Source organism: Uranotaenia lowii, chromosome 3 (assembly GCF_029784155.1).
Source record: "Uranotaenia lowii strain MFRU-FL chromosome 3, ASM2978415v1, whole genome shotgun sequence".
NCBI classification, from domain to species: Eukaryota; Metazoa; Arthropoda; class Insecta; order Diptera; family Culicidae; genus Uranotaenia; species Uranotaenia lowii.
The window spans coordinates 257,756,916-257,783,976 of record NC_073693.1 but is presented as its reverse complement, the minus strand read 5'-3'; the positions used below and the strand labels follow the sequence as shown (position 1 = coordinate 257,783,976).

General features: G+C 35.2%; 1 long non-coding RNA gene across 1 annotated transcript; it reads left to right on the top strand.

Annotated features, from left to right (window-relative positions):
* Window positions 1–11,095: 11,095 nt before the first annotated feature.
* Window positions 11,096–11,875, top strand: LOC129758483 (uncharacterized). The gene is made up of 3 exons (XR_008739995.1): window positions 11,096–11,209; window positions 11,269–11,682; window positions 11,739–11,875. It is a non-coding gene; the product is annotated as an uncharacterized LOC129758483 (long non-coding RNA).
* Window positions 11,876–27,061: the final 15,186 nt, after the last annotated feature.

Here is a 27,061-nt window from a genome sequence, read left to right as displayed (position 1 = left end):
CAGAACAATCGAGCAATAGGAATCATTGATTGAATCATTTTTCATCAGGTATATCTGAAAACGCTAATAAACCTTTTATAAAATATACTGAAAGGGTGCTCTACTAAAGCTCCATGAAAATCGATTTTTTTGCATGTTTTATTGATGTACGCAGTGCTTGATTTTTACAACCGTTATAAAATTAAGAGACAGTTCTCGATAAAGATGCCCAAATGGGATACGCTCATTTTAGATGACCAATATTTGAATTGGAATTGCCATTTTTTCACATTTTTGATAAGATGCCATATTTATGTGTGTTGCATTTGATTTATTTAAAAAATATATAAGACGGATTGCACGCCAAATCAACACGAAGTTCGCATGACCCTCTCGGATTTAAATAAAACTTTGTGGGCATGAAGATCTTCTCTAGTAAAGCAACTTGGCATCAAGGTTGCGGATCTTCGTTCAGAAAGATTTTTTTCTTCCCATCCTAGTCACCATTTATTTTACTCCTCAACATAGAAATGCTGTTTTCTTTACAAACGACGCTTTTCAGCATCGAACGACGCATACCTAGTTTGTTTTTCTTCCCCTCTCTAGTGTTCAGTTATTTTCTGAGTTACTATCGGTAACCATCAAACAATCATCATTCGCTCTTGATGAAAACATTGCGCGAAGACGGAGTCGTATCATTCGGCGCCTTCTCGACCTGCTGACGATCATGCTTCGCCATGAATGCTTCATGAAGCAAAATGATAAAAAGAGGTGCCCGAAAACTAAATTTAGGCCAATATTGGCTTATTTTCCTCTCCAGTTGTATCAATTCTATGGGTCTTAGAACGACTATCTCGGGAATTGTCGTCCTAGTAGCATTCTTCCTTAAGGGTTTAAGTCTGGGCATGAATCAATAACATCGTCATCAACTCGCGCCGAATCAACTCGCTAACGAATTGATTCTGTTGCGAAGTGAATGACACAATGACTGAAAATCTGGAGGAGAAATTCAACACGGAATCCTAGGCAACAGAATCAGAACAAAAAATCATCGTACATAGTTCACTAAGAGCAAGTTCACTGGTGTTGGGAAAAAGTGGTAGAAATTTTGATATTTTGAAAATTTTACCATGCAAAAATGTTTTCAAGATCTTTGAGCGTTGTATTTTTTTACAACACTGTTTCTATTCCAGCCGTATGTGATAGAAATATTGCTATTTTTGCATCACAGCATGCGAAAAAACAACACGTGTTGTAAAAAAACTAGAGGGCCACAGATCTTGAAAATGTTTTTGCATGGCAAAATTTTCAAAATGTGTCGTAAGTTTCGAAATTTCTACCACTTTTTCCCAACACCAGTGAATTTGCTCTAAGACGGCGTTCTTCTGATGCATGTTTTAACTCGTTCGCGAGTAAATGCTAAACAGCGGCGTTCTGTGGTTGCATCGGTAACGATTTGAAATTTTGAAGTATACGAAGCGATTATCAGTAACCCTGCTTGGCATACTTAGTTTTCCCAAAAGTTATCTAAACTGACATTTGAAAGGGCTAAACATTTCAGGCAAACATTTTTAACTCGAAAATTACGATCTCTACACAAATGTAGCTCATGAAAGAGTCTTTGAAAAATGATAGAATTTTTCGAAAAAAAATGTTGTTTTTTTTATCCTTCACTGAGAAAAGTGCATTTCAAAAATTAAAACTCAATTTCCCAAAAAATGCAATCTCAAAATTTGATGAAATTTTTTTTGAGCCGGGAAATAATAAGGCCTTAAAGTTGTCCATGCATTGCAACTTGGTCATATTTAAGGGAAAACAAATTTTCTAACATAAAACTTTTTCATTATTTTTAATTCAGGTAACTTATTTTGTCAGTGTAGTTTTCCAACTTTTAATTCAAAAACTGCTTTGTTGAATTGATTGTACTGATTTTAAACAAATCGAAGCTTCGATTGTATTTATTGAAGGTAAAAATAAGTGGAAATCTTACACTAAAAATATTCAAATTTAAAACTTAAAATCGATTAAAAAAATGTTAATCTCACATTTCGGTGATTTTTTTTTTCTGAGCGGTGGGGATTAATGTGGTTAACAACTCTTCTGAAAATCGTAAAGTGAGCACTCTTAAGGGAAAAAAGTTTTTTTACAAAAACTTGTTCATGATTTTTTTAAATCAAGTTATTTATTTTTTCAGTGCAGATTTCCAACCTTTAATTCTAAAACTGCTTCGAGCTTGATTATACTGATTTTGAAGAAATCAGAGCTTCGATTGTAATAATTCAAGGTAAAAATTAGTAGAAATCCTACACTGAAATAAATGCAAACTAAAAACTTAAAGTCGATTTAAAAAAATGGCCATCTCAGAATTTGATGAATTTTTCTTGGTTTTGGGGAATAATGTGGCCTTCAACTGTTCTGAACATTGCAATGTGAGCACTCTTAAGCGAAAAAAGGTTTTCTAGAAAAAACTTTTTTATGTTTTTTTTTTTTTCATGAAAAACGAAAAGCAAATGTTTTGGGTGTATAGGATAAATGATCTTGAGCGGAACTAGTCGAAATCTGATCTTGAGCGGAACCATCTACTTTTCCTAAGATCTAGGCAATGATTATTTATGAATCTTATCTAAATGTTGAAATAACACTTTTTCAAGATCTTTTCATACAACCTTTGTCATTTTTGCTAAAATTAATGTAATGAAATAATGTTATTAGAAGCTTTAAAAACATACGCATTTCTACTGCAATTTTCACCAACCTAAGCTGACTTTGAACGTCAATTTACCCTTGGCCGTTATAAACTGATCCTTAATGACTAAAATGGTAGAAAAACTCATAAAAAAGCATTATTCGGGTTTTTGTAACAAGTTTTCCATCAAAATATCAATTAATCGCGTGGTTTCTAAAAGTAAAATATGATCTTGAGTGGAACCATCTTTATTCTTGAGTGGAACTACTAGCTTCCAAAATAAACCGCTAGGTGTGCTGCCTTATGCCTTCTGTCTCACACGGGGTTTTACCCCTTAATATATGCAGCATCTTTTATATATCAACTTTAAGGACAGAAAAGATGTAAAATTAATTTCGAATAGAACCAAAAGTTACAGCGTACCAAACCAGGCACACAAAAATTTATTCTTTCTTTCAGAGGGACGACGGGAAAGAGAAGGAAGGCTTTCTACATATTTTTTGTCATAGTTCTAGAACTAATGAATAATAACGATTTAATTAATAAATAATAATATTTAACGTTTCACTTAGTGGCCTGGTATTGATAACCTATCCGATTCCCTAGTGTTTGATGTTACACTTGAGCCCGAACTCATGGAAATCGGTATGAAAATAATTGTTTAATCAATTGAGCTAAATACTAAATGTATCCATATTTTTTAAATATAAATAAAATTTTATCGTGATCCATAAGAAACTGGAACTTATTATAAACTATATTCTTTGAAAGAGTTGTTCAGAGCAAGGTTGCCGAAATCTCTACTGAATTTTGAGCCAATTTTTATCACAGAATCTGTGATAAAAATCAATAAATTTCGAGATATTCAAAAATTTCACAGAATTTTTAAATTTTGAATGGATTTCCAATATTATTATTTTTTCGATCAATATGAAATTTCGTTTTCTTATTAAGAATTAGAAAAGTATGATGAGATTTTCAATGATTTTTCCCAACTAAAATGTTAAAAAGACCCAATTTATCATGAATTTTCAATGAAATTTATGGAATTAAAATCACAGAATATTTGGATAAAAATACCAAAAAAACAGATTTTTTACTCAAAAACACCTTGATTAAGAGAAATGTACAGTTTTTTTTCGCAAAATCTATAATTTACGGCATTTACTTTTGTGTTATTGACTTTGTCGTAACCTTCAAAAGTTGTTCGAGGCAATATGACCCTAAACGCGCACATTCAAAAAGTCATTTAAATATACTTACGAATTGAATTTTTGAGACAAAAAAACTAAAATTTGAGTTTAGAGAATCGATTTTTTCGAAATAAGATACAGTGAATCAAAGTGAAAATTGTATATCTTTTTTGAAGTAAGAAAAAATTAGAACGGATATTTTGATAACAACTTTGGTAGGCTAAGTTTTTGTTATTTACGAGAAAACATTAATTTTTGAACTTTAAAATCTTTAAAGATGAAATTTAGTTGTAGTTTTCACAGCTACACAAAGATTAGGAATGAGAGCTTTTAAAGAAATCTTTCAGTAAAAATGGTTCCGCTCAAGATCATATTTTAGTTCCGCTCAAGATCATATTTTAGTTCCGCTCAAGATCAGAATTCTTACTTCAGTAAAACAGCTCTAGAGTTATTAGGATCTACACTAAAATATTCTAAAAATCATCATTAGAAAGCAGGAACCAAGATCTATCAGCTGAACTAAAAAAAATCCGTTCGGATATAACCCCTATTCACACCGCTTGATCAACTGTTCCGAGTTGCGTCGAATTGAGCCATTTAGTTCCACTCAAGATCATTTACCTTAGTGATAAAACTTAAGAAGCAGATCATCATAGAAATCCATTGATTATGGGCATATTTAAAAATACGAACAGACTTAAGGGGGGGGGGATAGGGTCTAACACTTTCAAAAAATCGATTTTTTTTTATTTTCTTATTGTAAAACATTTCAAGAATGTTGTGTCAAATTTTCAAGTCAATTGAAGCAAAACTGTAGAAGTTATAGGCCTTTGTCTCCTCCTATCTAATACTGCAAGAATTCTAGAGCAGAAACTTCAAACGCGTTTTTCTCGAAAGCACATTTTTAAAGTCCGTGGACATCGTCATTTGAAAACTACTTATCCGATTCTTTTAAAATTTGGAACATATTTTCTACATATAAAATACCAGACCCCAACGTTATTCTTTTTTGATTTTTTTACTTTGAGAAGATTTGAGAGGTGAAAAATGGCGGATTTTTAAGTGAAAAATCGTAGTTTTTACTTCAAACAGCCACAAAAATTTCTTAAAAATATTTTTAAGTTAAATAAAAACGGTGGGGTCCAGAAAAACATCTATTAAAAATATTTTGCTCTGATTTTTTGACTTCAGATGATTCTGTGCTGAGATACAGTGTCCACCGCAAATCTTGTTTTCTAAAAGGCATCCTCGAAAATGCTCCGTCACCGGCTCATTTTTCAATATTTTTCTACGAAAAAATTTCTAAATGTTCTTTTAACAATGCTTTGTATAATGCAAAAAATTTGAATAAATTTGTGTGAACGATAGCTCTAGAAAAAAATCGTGGAAATGGTGTTTTTTTTTTATACCCGTTAGACCCTACCCCCCCCCCCCCCCCCCACCCCTTAAAACATATAATCGCAATTATTGTAGATGGGGGGCTCCGTTTGATCGACCTGTATACATACACATACATAAAATTGTACACTTAAAAAAATTTTATATCTGTATGGACTTGAAAATGTTTATATTAGAACAACTTTTTTCCCTTAAATATGCACAAATTGCAATGTATGGACGACTTATAGGCATTCTTACTACCCGTTTTTGAAAAAAAAAATTGAATTCTGAAAAGCCTTTTTTTTGGAAAATTGAGTTTCAGTTTTAGAAATGCATTTTTCTCAGAGTAGGATTTTAAAACATTTTTGTCAATTTTTTTTTCTAAATTCGATCTTTTTTTAAACTCTCTCGTAGAGTTTAAGAATTGTAGTTTAAGAGCTAAAAATTTTCATAAGGAATTGACCTAAAGAGTTTGGCCCTTTTCAAATGTTAGTGTAGATCTTTTGGGAAATCTAAGTATGTCAAGTGTCTTAATTACGTGAGGGCTATGCACACACTAAGTTTGATTCAATTCCGAGAGGGTTATGTCAGAGTCTGTGTCGAGTTGGCGCGAAATCTGTCGTAAATATCTTGAAATACTCCATATCACTGAAAGTGGCATGAATATCAATAATATGAATATTGAGTTAATGGGCCCAACTAGTAAGAGTAAAAATCTATTGCATAAATCCAAGATGGAGGTTTCCGCTTGTATTTATATATATTTTGTAAAAACTGTAAATTACTGAAAATGTCATGAAACATCCACAATATTCGTATTGGGCAAAATGGATAAACGAATTGAAGTTAAATTCCATCTCCGACTACATATTGAAATCCCAGATGACGGATTCCGCTTAACTTTAAAAAGCTGTCAATAACTGAAAATCACATAAAAACCCTAAAATAAGGGTATTAATTCATAGAGCTCATTAAGTAGAAGTCGAATTTCGCTTTCTAACGCCATCTTACTTTGAAAAATATATCTGAAGAAAGTTCGGAAGAAGATCTAGAAGAAAATTTTGAAGGAAATCTCGAAGATCTAGACAAAACATCGAAGGTTTACTTAAATGGTTTTTTAAAGTTGCCCAGAAAATTATTTCAAGATTTACTGAAAAACAGATGTGATTTAGTAGCATCGTTGTTTATTAATTATTTGAGTAATTGTGATGATATGGGCAAAGCAAGGATGAAGCTGAGCTCAATAAGCTGTAATTTCGACTGATTTTTTTATTTTAAATGGCTCTCCTTTGGATTCTTGTCGATACAAATTTGTTTGATTAGGTCGTTGCTTTGAAGAGAAGTCCTCATTAAACAACCAAAACAACAACTGTGAATGCACGAGATGTTTAATTATTTCGCAGACCATGTGAAGGCTTAGAATTCTTTGGTCATTCTATGCGCTTCATCGTGCCAAATCCAGTCGCAGATGGAAAGGTAGGTTGGTTACGATAGAATTGACAGTATGAATGAAGCCAGACGTTCATCGTCAGCAGCACAGTTCCGTGAATCCTTTCAATATCGGTCTATCATGAGCGACCGGAGTTGTGCATCGGAACGTGTCCTGCTATTTTCCGATGAAAAGGTCAACATCACAAAACCAATAGCTGGAGCTGTTTGATTTCTGCCATGGTTTTCCTTCTGTTATCGAAAAGCTCGTGTAACTTTGCCAATGCTAACGAGAGGAAAGTGATTTGAAGCTAAGGTAGAGGGGCCTCATAAAAGAGATGAATGTTATGTTCGTTGTTCCAAAGTTTGAAAAAAATGGAATTGGAATAACCAGTTCAATGAGACTCCAAAGTGTTTCATTTTGTGAAACTCGAAAATTGGTTCGTTAAAAACAATAAGAACAACTTTTTTTTAAAACACTTCGCCTTACGGGGTTTGACCCTTCAGACTGGAACATAGGAAAAGCATTCGTTATTAATCAAACCTTCAATTAGATCGCTTCATCCTAAGCAAGGACTTAACCCTGTAACAGAATGGTTCCCTCAATTTAAACGAAGCTTAGTTTGACTGATAAGCTGCGGGTTACATTCATATGGGACTTTATACTTTGGTTAGTTAAAACCCTCGCTCTTTGATGCTGGAGAGCTTCATACTTTTAGCTTCTTCGATGATCTGCAAAAAAGAACAAAATTAACGAAGAATTTTATAAGATCATATTCTGGACCAAGAAGAAGACGAAATTAAATAAATAAGTATTGGGTCATGTATGAAATTCAAATAAAATCCTATTACTAAGCAGAATCAATTTGGTAAACATCTCAACGAGCTAATGGCTCCAGGAAATTACCACACATCAAACTTTGGCTGCTTCGAACCAACCAAACCCCAGGATTGGATGTAAGCGATTCCAAATATTTTTTATCAATTTGAATATGGCAAACTGCATCAGTCAGCCAGCCAGCAGCCATTAAATTTGAATAACTCAATTTCCGAAAGAGACCAACTTTTCCAGAAGACACTTTGGAAAACCCGTGCTTTTATCCCCCATAAGCCTAGGCGATATTCAACGTAAGTCTAACCACATTCAATCGCACGTGTCTGTCAGGATAGAGGGCGCAGTGAAATGGAAGGCAAGAAAAAAACAAACCAGCTAAAAGTTATCACGGTTGTCGGAAACTTTTTGCTGCCTCTCCCCGAGCTTGTCGAAGTTAAACCCCTTTTTCTGCACGGTGGAAAAACCATTTCACTTGAACGCGACGACCGACACGCAAAGTGCTTTCGAAATTAAGACGGCTTTATGGGGATTGGAAATTCTATCTGCAATATCGAAATGTTTATTTTAAAAACTGTTAGAAAATCTTGATTTATTTCTTTTAAAATTTAGCTTTGTTGATTCTGGTATAACATATTAAACTTTAACCAGCTCAATATAGGTAACGTTGCTCTTGTAAAAACTTCAAGTTTACGCATACTCCAAATTTGAAACATGGAAAAAGTGCTTCAAGTTATCGACCAATTAGTTTGCTTTCTTCTTTAAGTAAACTTTTTAATAGAATGATGAGTCAAATTAATCAGAATTCTTTTTTCCCTGACAAACAATTTGGTTTTCGTCATGGACATTCTACTACACATCAACTAATATGATTAACGATAGCAAATCTGAGGGTTATTCAACTGAGGTTGCCCTTATAGATTTTGAAAAAGCTTTTGACAGTGTTTGGCACAAAGGTTTAGTAGCTAAATAAGCTCGTTTTGATTTTCCTATATATCTTTCTAAAATAATTCAAAATTATTTGACTAGCCGAACTTGGCAAGTAAGCTATCAAAATTCATGCTCTGAAAATACACCCATTAGAGCTGGTGTCCCTCAGGGTACTATACTTGGGCCAATTTCATACAATATTTTTACTTCTGATTTTCCTGAAAGGAAAAAGGAAGATTATTTGCTGATGACACTTTGCTTTGAGCCAAAGGTCGGAATTTACGGGTGGAACACAGTAGATTGCAACAAAATTTAAATACTTTTTAGAATAACTTGAAAATGTGGAAAATTTCTCCTAACGCTTCTTAAACTTATTTTATTTCCTCATAAGCCAAGAACTGATTTTTAAACCCTAATGAAAATCATTCCATAACTTTTAATGGAGTTTCATTAGAATGGTCTGACCAACAGGAAAACCAGATTGTGCATGAAGAATAAGATGCTTATTAGACTGCCCCAAATTTGTATGGGAAGTTCAAAACTTGCGAAATGTTATGCGCTGCTAGATAAAATTGATCCTTGGCCTAGTACAAGATCCCATGGCAAATTTGAGCCAGATCGGATCAAGGGAAGGAGTCGCTCAACGAGCCTGAAGTTTGTATGGGGTTTTGAGACATTTTGTTCGGGAGAAACATGAAAACCCAGTTTTTCATCAATAACTTTGGTTCCCTTCGGCCGATTTCTTTCAAAAATGGTTTTTCTTAAAGCCTTAACTATTACAAATATTGCATCCGAAGACTGCATTTCGATAAGAGTTTAGATAAAAAAAAGTTATTAGGCTTCAAAAGTGGGCTGACTTTTTTAAGGATGGTATTCATCACTGTGAATGAGTATGGGCGGTCGAACATATCGACGCCTCATTAACAGTGATGAATACCACCGTAAAAAATGTCAGCCCATTTTTGAAACCTTATAACTTTTGTAATTTAACTCTTATCGAAATGCAGTCTTCGGATGAAATATTTCTTATAATTCAAGCTTCAAGAAAAATCGTTTTTGAAAGAAATCGGCCGAAGCGAACCAAAGTTTTTGATGAAAAACTGGTTTTTCATGGTTCTCCCGAACAAAATGTCTCAAAATCCCATACAAACTTCAGGCTCATTGAGCGACCCCCTCCCGTGATCTGATCTGGCCCAAATTTGGCATGGGATGTTTTACTAGGCCGAGGATCAATTTTAGCCTGCAGCGCATAACTTTTTCAAAAGTCGGGTCATTTGGGGCACTCTAATGCTTATCTAAAGCTTAGTTCTTTTATGGTCATCTGGCCGAATGGATGCAAGGCCGGATTCGACCATTCGGCTTTGCGACCACGGCCTATCGTTAATTCGGCTTTACGACCATTCAGTCTAATAACCATTCGGCCTTATTTACATTCGGCCTATCGTCCATTCGACATAACATCCATTCGGCCTAGCATGCAGACAAGTGTAAAAGATTTCTTATTAACCTAGCAACCATTCATGACGATCATTCAGTATTATGACCAATCGGTCTTACGACCTTCCGGCCTAGCATCCATTTGCCCTAGCGACCATTCGGCCTAGTGACCAGTTGGCTTGACGACCATTCGGCCTTACGACCTTTCGGCCTTGCGACTATTCTGCCTAGTGACCATTCAGCCTAACGACCATTCGGCCTTACGACCATTCGGCCTCATCACCATTCGACCAAATGACCATTCGGCCTAACGACCATTCGGCCTAATGACCATTCGACCTATCGTCCATTCTGCCTTACGCCTATTGTCCTATTCGGCCGAACATCCGTCGGCCTTTTAACCCATTGGGCCTAGCGACCTTCGGCCTAACATCTCTTGGCCTATGGGCCTTCGGCCGAATGTCCGGCCCCCGTCCATATATACTGATAGCTATTTTTGCGATGTTGACGTTATTATACATCGTATTCAGATGAAACTTGGTACACGATAGTTTTGAGTGACATGCAATCGATTTGAGGCATCAAATTCAGTGTAAGGGGCCGGCAAAGTCGGTCGTCCAGATTAACTTTTCAATATCTATTGGCGTATTTTTTTTTTTTGATTCCGGATTTGGCTCTGGAACCGTCAGTATAAAAAAGCAAGTTTCGGGTTTCGAGTTATTCCATACGTAGGTGTGCGTGAGAACGAGCGCAATGTTTACATGCAGCTGTCATTTTGTTCTCCCTTCTGGATTTCTTCATTCGGTTCTTCACATCCGGGTTGCCGTTTTTCGTGTCCGGATTGCACTGGACTGCAGATAGTACGATTTTGCTTGGCTGAGAGGTTCAAAATCGCGGCAATAATCATTTGCCCGTTCATTATTTCAACTGTTTTGTTTTCAGCCAAAAACAGCTGTTTAATGTTTTGACAACAACGTTGAGAGTATTGGTGAACTTCTCGCAAAACTGACTTTTTTCTCAGGGCGACTCCGTCCCTTTTTCGAGCGAACCTAGGTTGCCTCTCGAGCAATAAATGAGCACGATGACAGCAGTTAGAGCGAACCTAGGTTGCCTCTAGTTTGCCTCCAGGTGAAAAAAAATACAGTATACACTCAGAATCAAAACAACCCAAAATTAAGAACGCCACCGCATCAAAACAAAGTTAAGTTGACGTTCTTAATTTTGGGCTGCGGTCAACACCCCAAAATAAAAGTTCGCTGCTTGAACTGCCTGTCCCAAAATATTTTTTGTTTACTTTCATGGTATCGAACGGATCGCATGGCAGATTTTTTGTTAAATTTTGTGGTAAGATGGATTTATTTCAATTGTTGATTCTAATTACATATATTTTCGAACTTTTTCAGGAAACAAGAACATCAAGGTGAAAACGTCGTCAACAAAAACGTTTAATTTCAAGCGGAATGACATCCGGATCTGCCTCCGTATGGTTGAAATTCATTGAAGAGCTATCCACACGAGTAACCAAAGAGAACAAGCCGATGGCCATTCAGTTCGCTTACATATTGGAACCAGTCTGGGCTGCGGATGAAAATATTGATGAATTGATTCCAATCATACCGGAATGCGAAACGGATCTCTACTTGGCAATGGTAGGAAGCTTCCTTCAAGACCAATTGCAACTGGGAGCCTGACTATTATTTTATAATATTCTTTTAAAATTTCGGTGCCGGAACTTCTTTAAGAAATGGACCCGTGTGAATTCTGGATCACAGAAGATTATCATAATCGATACGTGTTGAAAGTGTATAGTTCCAAAGGTAATATTGATCATAGTTGACTTTGTTATCGTTTTCCTGACTGGAATTTCCTTCAGTTTTTCAGAGTGACCGACCTACCGTACCGATAGGCTCTGGTTATGGTAAATACGCTGATGAACAGGAAAACATGCCCAATATAATGTAAGCAAAACCAGTTTCTAAACCGTTTGGTAATTTCTCGGTTGCCACTTTTGCTTTGTAAATATATGAATTGGAGATCATCTTCCGGCAGCATCCATCAGGCTAAGTAAATAGCTAAGTTCTAAGAACTTAGAAACTCAAGGATTACAAAGAGTTGTTTATTACTGATTGCAATGAATTGTATTTTTGTAAATGCAAGTTTTATTCAAATAAAAATAAACAAAAAATAGCAAATTTTATTCACCAAAAATTCATATGTCCTTTTGATATGGTAGGTTGGTTCAAGCAACAATAACAAAACCCGGCCGAATGACAACACCCCAAAATTAAGTTGCGAGAATGACGTCTATTCTCAAGTTTGAGAAAACCCCGTCGAACTTAATTTCGTCGGGAGCCAGTTTCATCCGATTTTGCGGCTTTACAACTTGGTTTTGGGTTGTAGCGGCCTAGAGTGTATGTGATAATGACATTTTTATACAATGGATTGCACGCTCTTCTGTTTAAACTCAAAATTAAGTATTTTTGGTTCAAAACAGCACTTCGATGGCTTCCCTCAACTTTGAGTTTGACTGGGCAATAGCAAAACTAAGTTCTGATAGGCATACTCAATACTAAGTTCGGCAGCCGAACTCGGATTTATCCTTTTTTCGAGGGTAGCTGATTTTCAGGAAATTAAAGGATGATTAAAATTTGTTGTACCCGGATGTTGCTGTTCCGGTACATTGCATTGCAATTACAAAGCGGTGGAAAGTTTTGACATTCCCGGTCAAAGAAAACTTCCGGATGTTACTTCCCACGGGAAGTAAACAACATCCGGAAGTTTCCGGACATTCCAAGCCGCTCACCATATGATGACAATGACGGACAAAATTTTACGCTGACATGACCATGCATTTCATTATGAAGTTGCTTCATAGTCTTCCGGTAATTGTTCCGGAACGACATAATTTTGCGACGTGTTCGTTGGTTGCTGTTCCGGTTCGGACTGAACTCGCTAAGTGTTTTCAGTCCAACAAAGAGAGTTCAATTTTTAGTTCATAAGTTCGAACTCAGCTTTGATCCCTCGCCGAAGGAAAAAAAGGGATCAATTTTGAGTTCGCAGTTCGAACTCCGTTTTGATCCATCGCAAGGAGGAAAAAAGGGTACTTAACTTTAAGTTCATAGAATCGAACTATGTTTTGAACCTCGGTCATACTTAATTTTGAGTTAAAAAAAAGAGCGTGTGGGATGAAAATTTATACATAGGATTTATTAGGGACAAACAATTGATTTCACTCATCAAAATTAAAGTAAGGGGTCGGCCAAAGGGGTCGTTCATATTAACTTTTCAATATTTTAGCGATATTGTCGTAATTATACATCGGATTGAGATGAAAATTTGCACACGGTAGTTTTCAATGGCGGAAAATCGATTTCAGATGTCAATAGTTTTGCCAGAGGTCCACGAAAGAGGTTTTCCATATAAATTAAATTTTCACTGTTTTTAGCAATATTGACGTTATTATGCAATGGATTGCTTTGAAAATTTGCACAGGTTAGTTTTAAGGGACGGGTAATCGATTTCAGATTTCAAAGATTGTATAAGAGGCCACCGAAAGGGGTTTAACTTTTTGGCAATAATTGCGTTGTTATGCAACGATCGAGTTGAAATTTATACACGGGGGGGTTTTGAACGGTCAATTGATTCCTGATTTCAAATTTAGTAGCAGACGACAGAAAAAGTGATAGACCATTATTTCTGGGTGATGGTCTATCCTGCATGATGTTCAACGTGGCGCTAGAAGGTGTTATTCGACGAGCGGTGGGAGAAATGCGGGGTACGATTTTCAACAGACCCAGTCAACTTATCTGCTTTGCCGATGACATTGATATAGTCGGCAGATCATCTGCGGCGGTGGAGGAGATCTACCGCAAACTGAAACGCGAAGCAGGAAGGATTGGGTTGATGATTAATACGTCCAAGACGAAGTACATGCTGGCCTGCGGATCCGAGACCGACCGAACCCGCTTGTCCAGTAATAACAAGGTCACGATCGACGGCGACGAGCTAGAGATAGTCGAAGACTTTGTCTATCTCGGCTCACTGGTGACCGCAGACAATGACACCAGCCGTGAGATCCGGAGGCGAATTATCAGCGGAAGTCGTGCCTACTATGAACTCCACAAGCAACTGTGGTCGAGAAGACTTAGCCCTCGCACGAAGTGTAACCTGTATATGACGCTCATTAGACCGGTTGTTCTCTACGGGCACGAGACATGGATATTGCTCGAGGAGGACCTGTGTACACTCGGAGTATTCGAGCGACGAGTGTTAAGAACCATCTTTGGCGGCGTACAGGAGAACGGAGTGTGGAGGCGAAGGATGAACCACGAGCTCGCGCGCCTCTACGGCGAACCCAGTATCCAGAAGGTGGTGAAGGCTGGCCGGATACGCTGGGCGGGACATGTTGCGAGAATGCCGGACGACTGTCCTGCAAAACAGGTGTTCGCTACGAATCCGGTAGGAACAAGACGAGCGGGGGCGCAACGAGCGAGGTGGTTAGACCAAGTGAAACGTGATCTGGCGAACGTGGGGTGCCCGAGAAATTGGAGAACGGTTGCCATGGACCGAGTGAATTTTAGGAATTATGTTCGTCAAGTTATGTCGTGAGACGGAATACTATGTAAATAAAATAAAATAATGCTGGTCCAAAAATGTAGAGTTATGTTGGAAACAATATTGATGAAAACAGAATGAAACTGGTATTTGTGGAATTTTCAATGAAACAGGAGATTGATGTACTTTCAAAAGATTCATTGCTAATAGACCTTAAAGGAATCTAATACAAGGAAGAGGATTCAGTTAAAAAAACAACACATAAATTAGCTCTGTACACTCCTTACTACTAATGGAAAACCGTCTTCCGCGTACCATCCCGGAAATGGAACTATTAGTTTCCGATCAACCATTCCCGTTGCTGTGAGCTGCACTCAAATCAATTTGCAGCAAACGAAGCAGTCGTCCTAAAGACAAATTGCTGTGGGAAACTTAATTTCGCGAGCGAGCGCGACTCGACTTGGCCCCATCGGGACCAGGACACTTTTTCCTGGGCACCCAATGAAAAACACCCAGACAAATTGCAAATTTCCGCATTTTTTTCTCTCCGGTGCTGTGTCACTTTGAATGTTTTATTTCGTTATGAATGCTAATGTTTTTTTTTGCTTGCTGTTACATGCCTCTACGTTTGAAAAACGTCTCGACAGCTGGACAAAAAGGAGTGAAGGCTGACATTTATAAATCACGGTGGAAGGGAATTTTTCTTGGAAAACGCTGCAGAAGCAGAAATGTCATTATGCAACTCAAAGCAGAACTTCTTATCTCTAGTGGATTTTTAAAAAACAACTTATTTTACTTACTTTAATCATATCATTAGTAAAATTTTCTGTAGTTCTCAGAAATATCAAATCACTCAATATGACGGCTATAAGAATCTGACGGTTGTGCACCAAACCAACGCTATTGATTTTATCTCTCCGGGGAAAATCCTTTTTCGCTTTCAAACAAACGCCGTTATCTCTAAATCATGTCAGAGAAACTTATTTCACCTATCGAGAGGATTCCTACCTATTCTGAATTGCAATTTGGAGAACAAATGTCCCATGTTGATTGGATTCTTAGATTTAATCCGAACCCACTCAAACGCTGCTAGCGTCTTGAAATGGGAAATCTATGGGGTCTATTTTTTCCACATAAGTGTGAAGCATCCATCTTCGAAAGGATGGCAACTTATCAGCTATTTTTTATCTTGGAATACGCTATCTGTATGAAATATTACTTGTTCGTACCTTCAAATTAAAACAGTTGATATGGAGCAACATAATAATTATGGAACAGGCATTATTAAATTACTTTAAAATCTTGTGGCAATTGTGTAATGGCGCTTTCATCTATCGCTTTTCCTTTGAATCCTCTCTTCGAGCAGCTCCTTCACATTCTGACTCCATTCTAGCTTGCAAGCTATACACGTGTAGCTATTTATAATCACTCATACAGGTGCCACGAATCTTGTCATGTCGATAATGCTTTGCGCTGACGCCTCGCCTTTCATATTCGAGACGAAAAGCGGGACGGCTACATGTATGTATGAGCTGTGATGTGACCGTTTCAGATTTCCGAGCATGTTCCACATCCGGCGGCAGCCAAGGGGTTAAATTAATTTATTAAATTAGGTCTCGCAAGTGAGCAGCTCTTCCAGTTAACTGGCTGCCCAGAGGTAGTCACAGCATGTGCCAGTATCCGCAAACCTAAACTACCCGGGAATGTGTTTAATAAATCTGATTGAAGAATTTTACATTAGAAATCAAAATGAGATTTTGAGACTAAAAATTCTAAATTTAAACTGTTCGTAACATGAAACTTTAAAATATTTAATACTTTTATAGTCCTCCAAATCCTCCAAATTCATTCATTCCAATAGGTGTTCCTTACGTGAAGCTTTCAGCTTGCCAGACCGTGGAACTCGACGAGGTAATACTTAAGGCAAAAAAAAATAACAAGTTTGAAATATTACATTTTTTTTCATACCAGCACTCCGAACAGACACGACATCAATTACTGAAGGGGGACCGAAATGAAATTATTTCCTCCTGCCTAGCCATCAATCTCGACCACACCCTGCAAGCCAGAAACAGAAACCTGACCATGGCTAATAGAGGGACAATGTGGACCCAGTTGAGTGGACATATTTGAATCCCAAAAGAGTGGTTCAATCTTGAACGAGGTGGAGCTTTATGAAAGTTATTATTATTAAAATTGATCAAAACATGATTCCAGTGAACAATTTATCGCAATTCATTCTGATGAATTGTTTTTGGTTTTCATGTTTATGAAATCATCTTTAAAAAAATAAAGAATCTGAACTGATCTGTTGACCCTCCTAGCTTTAATCCGTATGAGGTTTGCATGAGGTACATGATTTTCTTTATTTTATTTTTTCCTGGAAATCTCCAATGCATCGAGCATGGGTTCATTAGAATGCATGATTACATGCTACATGCATGTAGCGTGTAACCACGTTTATGTTTGTACCTACTATTATTGATGAAAAATGAATAAAAGCGCAGTGATAGCGTAAAATAAAAATGATCTTTTATGTTTTGAATAATACCATCACTAAAAGTGAATCAATACAATCCTTACTTTCATCCTTCGTTTTAAAAATACCTTACATAAGTTCAATATGTGCCAAAAATTATGCAAAATTTTTCCTATATGTTTAAATTTGATGGAACAAAGATTCTAGGCTGAATTTGGATTGAAAAAATAGGCTTCTAATTAAAAAATGTGATTTTTTTTATCAACCTAACACTATTTTTTTCAGTTTCAAGTCGTAGATGGCACCACTAACTTGATGTAAATCGGAATCGAGACCCTTTTTTAAACTATCCTAGAAAAATTGTGAGCTGGTTGAACTAGACATAACTTTGTTCAAGAAATAAGTACATGTACCGCGTGAATGCCTTGGAAATTCTAAGATCTCAAAATCAAATAATTAGAATTGCATCAAGGTCAATAAACATTGAATTTCTTCACGGAGAAAAATATATATGTACATTTATCAGTTATATTATGCGTCTACAGGACCATAAATATGATTGTTTGGTTCTGACCCGAAAATTCAATCAAGCCAACAATCTTATTATACGTTGCCACAATTGAATAAATGGCTGATTTAGCGATCGCATCAGCTTCGAGAATCCAACAGGAATTCAATCATTCGTATGGCTGTTTTCACCGTAATGCTGATCCCCATGAACGCCGGAAATTGTAGATTCAAATATAGATGAATTTGAGCAGTTAAATGCATTGTTTTTCCTTTTATTTTTATTAAGACATACGTTTTTTTTTAATTTAATAATATATCACATTAGTGATATATTTTTTAATGCAATTGATGCTGCTGCTCCGCCGTTTTCAGAAGGATATTATTTGAGACTTTTGCGGAAAACCTCACCCTGGCCCGGAAACAAAATTTGAAAAAATCTTCAAAATCGAAATCGTTTTTTTTTCAACCGAGAGAACATTATAAATATTCAAAGAATATCAAATTACTTACGTGGTAAAATTGATTGAGAGACATTTTTGGGAAAACTTACATTTAAGAGATGTTCGATAATTGATTTTTTCTATCGAAGTGATTTTTTCTATCGATGCTGGCGTTCGTTAAATAAACAAACTGTATGCAAAAGCATTGGAAGGTGATTTGACATCTACCAAAAAAATCGATGCATCACCCAAAAAATCAATTTACGAACACATCCTTAGAATCTTTAAGTTGACCTGAATAAAATAGCCAAATCCGCCATATGTTAGTTTATATTAGCAATGAGCAGATGAGAAATCCTCGATAGCCAAAACAATTTTACAGGAACGCTAGTTTATTCGTAGTCATCGATGTAGATTAAGCTATATTATGGGTTCAACCAAAAATCGGTGATATGGAAGAGTCAACCATACGAATTCTGATAACAACCTGTAGAGTTTTTATCCATGTTTGACCGATAATCAGAATAATGTTGTATTTTTTTATGGCTTCTAATGGACGGCTAGCAGTATTATTGGTATGATATGCCGTTGAATCGAAAGTGGATATGAGCAGAAACATCGCAATTGTAAATTCTTGAGCTGGTGAGTTTTTGCAAATCTAGAAATGCTTTCTTCAGCGTGAACTCCAACAAAACTGTGTTGGAAAACTACCTCAAAATGATAAATATGGGCCTAAAATACCCGGAAAATCAATACTGAGACAGTGTTTGCGTTGAACTGCAAGATAGTGCTGCAATCTACGTCTTGAATCTGGAAAAAGTGTTGTTTTCTAAAAAGTGTTGTTTGTAAATCCAACCTGTTTTTTTCTGATTCAAAATCAACCCAAATCATATGTTTGATGACTTCGGGTCGTGTTCATGAAAAATCAAGCAATTTGATAAAGAACTATAACTCAAATGTCAAATTCCTTCATGAAATCTCTTTGAAACCCCTTTAAAATTTTTGGAAGACTAGAAAACGCCTCAAAAATGTAGTTATTTCATCAAAGGTCATAAATGCATTGTTATTCACTTCAACACATGAAATTTTAAGAAATAACCTTGATTTTTGTAGAAAAACATGAGTGGTACCATTCTTATTTGGCCTTTTTTTGGTCCCCTATATCTTCATTCAAAAAAGGTAAACTTATTCTTGATTTATCCGTTGAACAATTTAAAACAAACTGCAGAAGAAATTTTTTGACGATTTTCAATCAAACATACTTTAACAAGCAATACCCACTAATAAAAAAAACCTGTACATTTTCATCCCATGTGATGTAAATAAAAAAAATAGCACTGAAAATATCGTCATATATGATGCTTAGACGAAATTTTCAGTGCTTGTTTAGTATTACACGCAAGTAAAATTTTGCAACGTGTAAGATAAAAATGATGTAAAATTTTTCAACGTTTAAAAAAAATTGATGTAAATTATAAAACCATTAAATATAGGAAGAAAAACGTTTTAATTGTAATTTGTTTTGTTTACCTTTTTGTTTAAATGATTCAATAATGAAATTATCTTATCTCATGGAATAAAATAAAATAAAACTATAAAAGTTATCATTAATATAGTAATTTATATTTAGCTTTTTCGGTCTTGGATGTAGATCAAACACCGGTGGTTTATTTAGCGACAAAGATTTTTTGATCTCAATGATTTTTTATGCGCAGTCACACTTTTTTCTCCGAAGTCCGGATCCAAACGTGAGTAACGTGGAGCTGCTTCTAGAACCGCATTCCTGCTTCTCGAAGATCTCCAGGAACCAACAAAATCGATTAACTTACTAGCGGGAAAACTGTTTCAATAAAATACTCTGGTGCACGACTTGACTTGATAATTTGTTGACAATTGTGTGTGCATATTTTTGACAGTCTGTATTTTTACATGACATTATCGCGTTCAGCATACTGTAATAATAATTGAATTCAAATTCAATGTTCTTATAAAATTCCATGATGTGTAATTTTGAGAAATTTCTAATTCTGTACTGTTATGAGTTTTGTGTGTCCAAAAAAGTTGTAAAATTACATCACATCTGATATAACGAAAAAGAAGCATCACGCGTCTGTAAATTTCAACAGTGGTGAGACGATAATCGCTGGTCCACTGATGGCATGGGTTCGTTCCCATCTCGGTGCTAGGTGTTAGATGTTAATCCTAAGTTATCCACGTATATTCAGTATGTAAAGCCTTTTAATATATGTTATGTCTTTTAAAATAATTTTTTTTTTCATATTTCAATATTACTTTGGAGATTTTTCGCATTTTGAATTTGATGAAAATACTTTTTCTTTCGAAAGAAAAATAAAAAATTTCAAGAAATGTATAGAAAATGTTCAACAATAAAAGAATCTTTCCTCGAAATTAGTTTCTATACACTTATACCCCTTTGGCTCCAAGGGCCTCATATCAAAACTAATATCCCATGGTGAAAACAAGTATCTGTTTCAATGTGACACAAGTTGAATAAAGTTTTGATGGTTTCTTGTGTGTTTCATGATAATTTCTATGGTTATTTGTGTGTTCCCTAATTAAATATTCAGATGCGAAAGCGAGCTCCCAAAAACTGTGAAACTGTGACACTAGAATGAGTCGATTTGGAGTAATTTTTGAATATCCCAAACACTAGGGTCTGAAAAGCTTTGTTTTGGTCCAAAACTCAACCATGATTTTTTGCAGAATTTTTCAGTAACGTTTACATGAGTGAATTTGAACTTTTAGGTTTGTATGGGAAAATTGAATATTTTTGCCATTTTTGTTTCTTCTGTGGAACCGAGTGAGCTTATGGTTTTTGTTCTAATTTATAAGTTTCTAAAAGGTAATTTTCCGCTGAAAAACTTTGTTGAAGACCGTAACTGATAAGGAAAAAAAGTTATTAGCTGTTTAGATATTTAAGTTACAGAAATACAACGCTTTTTAAAAATATACAACTCATTCTGACATCACACAAGAAAGTATTTGCGCATTCTAAATTGAAGATTTTAAATGATTTATCAACTTTGTTAGAGACTGCAAAACGATTTGGCTTAAGCATATCAAAGTTTTAAAAACTTCTTATTGCTCTTGGTATGTAATAAGGAAAGATAATCATTGAATTTAAATCACTTTTTTAACCAATAAACTAGAGCTGATAGAAAAAAAATTAATTGAAACTAACTTTTAAATTCATTGCATTTGGGAAATATGTGATTTTCGTTGCCTAGTGTGCTTAGCTTGTATTTTTAATTTGTTTTTTATCAGTCTTCCAATTTTGTCAACAAAGTTTGCATCGTCTGTTTCAATGAGTATCGGTTAATACAAATCCTATAATATTATGGAAATTTTCATTTATCACATTAGCATTAGCGATCTGAATGCGAAGGAATGCTGATTGAAAATTGGAGATAAATCATCCTTCAGATACAGTAAAATTACTAACGATGTCTCCAGGTGGTTCCTTACTTTGAAAAATTAAGTGTAAAATATTTTTGGCACATGGGACGCAGCAAAAGTTTGCAGATGGAGAATTTCTAGGGCTGAGTAGGCTCGTGAAAGGTAGTCTGTCATAATGCCATTTATTGGTCTAAAGTTTTAGGACGAACATCGAGGAATATTACACACATCGTGAGAAAATGTAACAGCTTTCGCATACCATTTACGCGGTTAGACTATGTTTTGATGTTCGTTTTGTTTTATTGCTAACTTAATTAATCTACATTTAAAATTTTTAGAAACGTTCTGAGTGCTTCAAAATTAAGTCAAGAGTAGTGCAAATCGCTTTCAGTAATCAACTTTCAACGCATAAGCCCTGTGATGAATAACGCGAAAAATCAAGGTGGGTTCAAACGATGAAGTGCGAAAATTGTGGCTCCAGAAAGTAATTGAAGCTGTCAGAGAAAGATCAATTTTTCATTTGCGTTCGCGCGATCAGCCACTGAACGCGTTGAACAATTCAACAAGAACATAATTGGAATCTGAAAAAGTTGATATATAAGCTGTTACATTTATAGTCGTGGTACACAAGAAAGCACACCGGCAAAATCGCAACACACATTTATAGTCGTGGCTCCAGAGAGCGTCAATATTCGTGAATTTTTTTCAATCGTTCAGAAAAGAAACAGAACTGCTTACTGACATAAATCGGAGATGTCAATAAATAATCCTAAAACAAAACAAAAATATTACAATTAAAAGGAAATAAATCGTTTGTAAAGGTTCCTTAAGAGATCCGATGGTGAAAAAGAATTGCTTCAAAGTGAATTGAATAAATGCACGCATTTAAACCAGGAAATCCTAGTTGGGTTACCTCGGAGCTTCACCATTATCCATGTCATATTTTGAATGTGGAATAAATATATAAATGTACAGAATAATAAATAAAAAGTTAAGAACAGAAGAATTTGAAATTTTTTATTGTAAATGATTGTGCTTAAAATCATTCAATAAAAATAAATTCAATCAATATTCAATTTTTTGCGCTTTGAGGAAATTTTTGAGGTCATCAACACTGTTCGTTTAATTTGTAACTCATAATAAATTGAAGATTGATGATTTGAAGATTTGCTTTAATTCACATATTGTTATACTTATTGAGAATTATTTAATCTCGCGCAGGATGTTCAAAAGGTATTAGCTATTAAATATTGATTTGACAACAAAGTTTCAATTATTTTTCTTTTAACTCCGACTTGATTCTTCTAGACGAGCCTCAATTTTTTTTTAAAAAAAAAGGTCAACATTTTTTTGGGTTTATCTGAAGAATTATGATCCAGGATATACGTAGTAAGAATTGACAGAGCACACCATATTTTTCTGGTTGTTGGAAGCTCGATTCCTGGTCAAGGTTTTTTTTCATTTGTCATTCATGATCGATGCATTTTGCACTAAGCGGTGAGGCGTAGATTCATCAAACAAAGCAGTAACAAAATAATCTAGGTCTGGTTGTAAAGTTCAAACAATTAACACATGCTCATACATTATGTTTCTGGTGTTAAGTTTGACGGAAAACAGTTTTTACTAGCAATCAAATGAAAATTAGGTTTTTCAGACTACTTTTTTTTAATTTTTTGTGACCCTTGCATTAAAAAAAATGTATAAATATATTTCTTGGCTTCATGATGTAGGCATTAACTTCAGCTTTCATATGCATAAGACAAATATTTTTTTGGACGTGTAATATATGAACTACAGCAGTTTTCCTGATGCATGTTTTTTCGGATATTTTTTCTTTCAAGCTGAATAACGAGAAAACAAGTAGCTTTAGCTATATATAATGTTCTGAACATATTTTCCTGACATTACAAGGTTTCTATTTCTTTAAGATTTATATGAAATTAATTATAATTCAATCGACTTACATAGATTTTACTTTTGGAGGGTCAAATTGACATTCTAAGTCGGAAAAAAGAGTTTTTTTTGTCCAGGCTTCTAGGGTTCGTCAATAAAAAATGTAAAGATGAAATATTAAAGAACTTTTGAATTAATTTAGGGTCCCCGAAGAAATTTTTATTTTTTGAAACCTGAAAACCTTTAATTAAAAAAAATCGTCCCTTTTTGAAGCGGATAAAAATTTGTAGGGGAGAGTGGGGTATCATGGGCATTTTTTTTCTTCACCACATAACTTCTTTATTGTAAAAGACAAAAAGAAAAAATAAATGGAAAGGTTTTTTACAGTTTTAAGGTATCATAAGGCAATTTTGTTTATTTTTTAAATACATGAATTTCTCGAGTTCTGACTGTTTTGAAAAAAGGATTTTTTTTATTTTGGATTTTGAAAAACTGTGGGGAAACGTGGGTCACCAAATCCAAATTGACAAGATAAAAAGCAAAGTTCATGAGTTGATCCAAAACTGAAATTTCATAATTCCTTTAATTATTTTAAAGCAATTTCAGATGAGGAAATAAAAAAGACAGTTGTATATGATCGAATAGTTCCTAGTTCCTGGCTAGCGAACGTTTCGGAAAAATTCCTTTTATAGTATTTATGTTTGTCTCTATCGCATTGGAAAACATGGACAAAATATTTTTCACAACTCTTTATTTGGCATAAAGAAAACTTTGCAGATAGGAAAAAGTATTTAAGTTCTGAATGTGTATAAAAACACCAAAATATAGGTGTCCCAAGATGCCTAGAAAAATGTGGCCCACGATTCCCCATAAGCTATTATTTGCAAATTGGTTGCGTTTGTGTGACTTATTGATGTATCAAAACTAAGATAATAAGCGTATGAGCATATCTTTGTTATGTACTTTAGGTCTCCCTAGGTAGCAATTTGTGGGTGCTTGTTTAATTATTTAAGTACATTTTTCTAGGCTAATTAATATGTCAAAAACATATAGAAAAATATGCTTACAAAAAGCGAGGACGATGACAGTTGGAATGAGATTTTTATCTCAACACACAGCTGAGATATTTAGAGTGGCCAACGTTTCCCCCATGGCCCACGTTACCCCACTCTCCCCTACATAATCAAAAAGTGTGTCAAACTTTATGAAAACACTATGAAATTGGTTTTGTTATTAATATGTAGGGGAGAGTGGGGTATCGTGGGCCATGGGGAAACGTGGGCCACTTTTAATATCTCAGATGTGTGTTGAGATAAAAATCTCAAACCAACTGTCATCGTCGTTGCTTTGCGTGAGCATGTATTCCTATATGTTGTTGACTGAAATACGCATCATATGCTTCTTTTATTTATCAAGCTAAAAAAAGTTAGAAAAATTTACTTACATAATCAAAAAAACACCCGCTTATTTCATCGATGGGGAACCTAAAGTGCATAACAAAAATATGCTCATACACGTATGATCTTAGTGTTGTCATGATCTTTCACGTGGAAAAGGAATTTTTGATGAAACATCAATAAGTCACACAAACGCAACCAATTTGCAAATCATAGCTTTTGGGGAATCGTGGGCTACACATCTTGAATCACCTAAATTTTTATGTTTTTATACACATTCAGAACTTAAAATACGTTTTATCTATCCGCAAAGTTTTCTTATGCCAAATGAAGAGTTATGAAAAATATTTTGTCCATCCTATATAAGAAATTTTGCCAAAACGGGTTTTGGAATCTATGCGATCATACACAGCTCTCATTTTTATTTCATCATCTGAAATTGCTTTTAAATAACGAAATGAATTAGGAAATCACAGTTTTGGGTCAACTCATAAACATTGCATGTTATTTGGTCAATTTGGATTTGGTGGCCCACGATTCCCCACCATTTTTCAAAATCCAAAAAATATTACTTTTTTCCAAACAGTCAGAATTTGGGGAAAATAACTTATTAAAAAAATTAAAAAAAAACCTTATGATACCTTGAAAATGTAGAAAACCATACCATTTTTTATTTTCAATTGAGGCGCTTAGGATCAGAGGGGTGCAAGTGCCGAAATGATGATTTCGAGAAAACGGGCCTCAAAGTTTTCTTTCTAAATAAAAATTATCGAATCAATTTTTCTACTAAATTTTCGATGGAGTGTGTCTCATGAGGTCTAAAATGAACGATTATGAAAGAAAAACCAAAGTTTTTGCGATATTTATGTTAAATCGGCGAACTACTTTTATTGATATTTTTCACTTGCACCCTTCTGAACCCAAGAATGACACTTGCACCCCTCTGACTCCAAACAATATGATGGCATCCTTTTGGAACCTGTATGTAACGAGTATTTTCAGTATGATACTAGATGTTTTGTTTTTGTTCACACATTTAATTTTCTGCGTTTTCGGGCTTCAAATTTCTATGCAACTCATGATGAACGAGGTTTGCAAGTTTCACTATCATAATTCCCAGAATTTGTTGAAAACTTTCAATCTCTCTTTTTCCTTAATGGATACACAAGAATACCTGCGGATCATTGGAATTAACTGTTCAGCTGGTCGCTTTTTCCGGTAGAATCAACGTACGCTTCCCCTTGGTTTCGTAGCTTTTTTCGCAAGATGAGTTTCCAGACTGCCTGATTTCGTTGGCGTTTTTGGGGTCTTAAGCGGGCCACAGACTACACAACATTTGTACAAATGCGATGAAATTCGATGAAATTTTGTCGCTGTGAGCACGATTTGCATAGTGTATGGCACTGCTTGAATGGGCGCCCAAACGGTTGGAGTAAAATCGGTCGGGATCGAAATATTTTGTACAAAACATTCTCCCAGCCGGGGTGGAGATGGTTTTTTTGTTGCTGTTGCTGTTTTCGCCAGCAATCATTTGTGTCGCGTGAAATATGTTTGTATAGTGTGTGGGCGAGCATAGATCAAACAATCGACGCGGAATCATCGAATTTGTACAGGCCAATTTGTGTAGTCTATGGCCCGCTTTAATGAATGGCCAGTTGACTCTTCAGGAATGAACTCATTCTCGCTAGCAACTGCAGCAGCAGCAACTTCTGATTCTCCAGAAGAACCGTGGATGTTTATTTTTTTCTTTTTTTGGTCTAATTATACCAGGCCTCTTTCCTAAACAGTTATGTAAATATTCCTTAATAGACTTAATGTAATTTTTTATAAACTACCTGTCGCAAAGACTCATCTGAACTTTTCGAAGTTTCATTTTGTTCCGTGGGATAGTATGTGACATCATGATCAGAGCCTGTCGAAAACTCTGAATCCTCTGAGCTTTCATCCGAGAGATTTTTCTTAGATATATTTGCCAAAAAATGATTGTTAAGTGCGTTTTGTGTTTGCCTTTTATCCCTATTAGGATTGGCTAAATTTGCCATAAAAAAATATTTTAGAATTTTTTGTATACATAACAATGAGATTTTCATGCCGACGAAGTTACACCTGAATCTATTTTCATCACTTCTCTATCTGAGGACTTTTGATTATCCTGGTCAGAACCAGTAGAAAATCCTAGTCGGAACAAGATGATGTTGTTTTCAACTGACAAAAATGTATACGTTCTAATGAAATCAGCCTAAAAGTATAATCCTTTGGTGTCAGAAGGGTGCAAGTGCACTTGCATCCTTCTGACACCAAACGAAACAGAATTTTCATTGACACGTTTTTTTATAAATAGCTTAAAAATATCGAAATAATTTTTCTTTTGACCTGTGTCTTCTACAGAATGTTAATCTATACTTTAACTATCCAAAAAACAGTTTATCTCAGTTTTGATAAAAAATCACTTGCACCCCTCTGATCCTAAGTGCCTCAATTTATCTTTTATAATAAAGAAGTTATG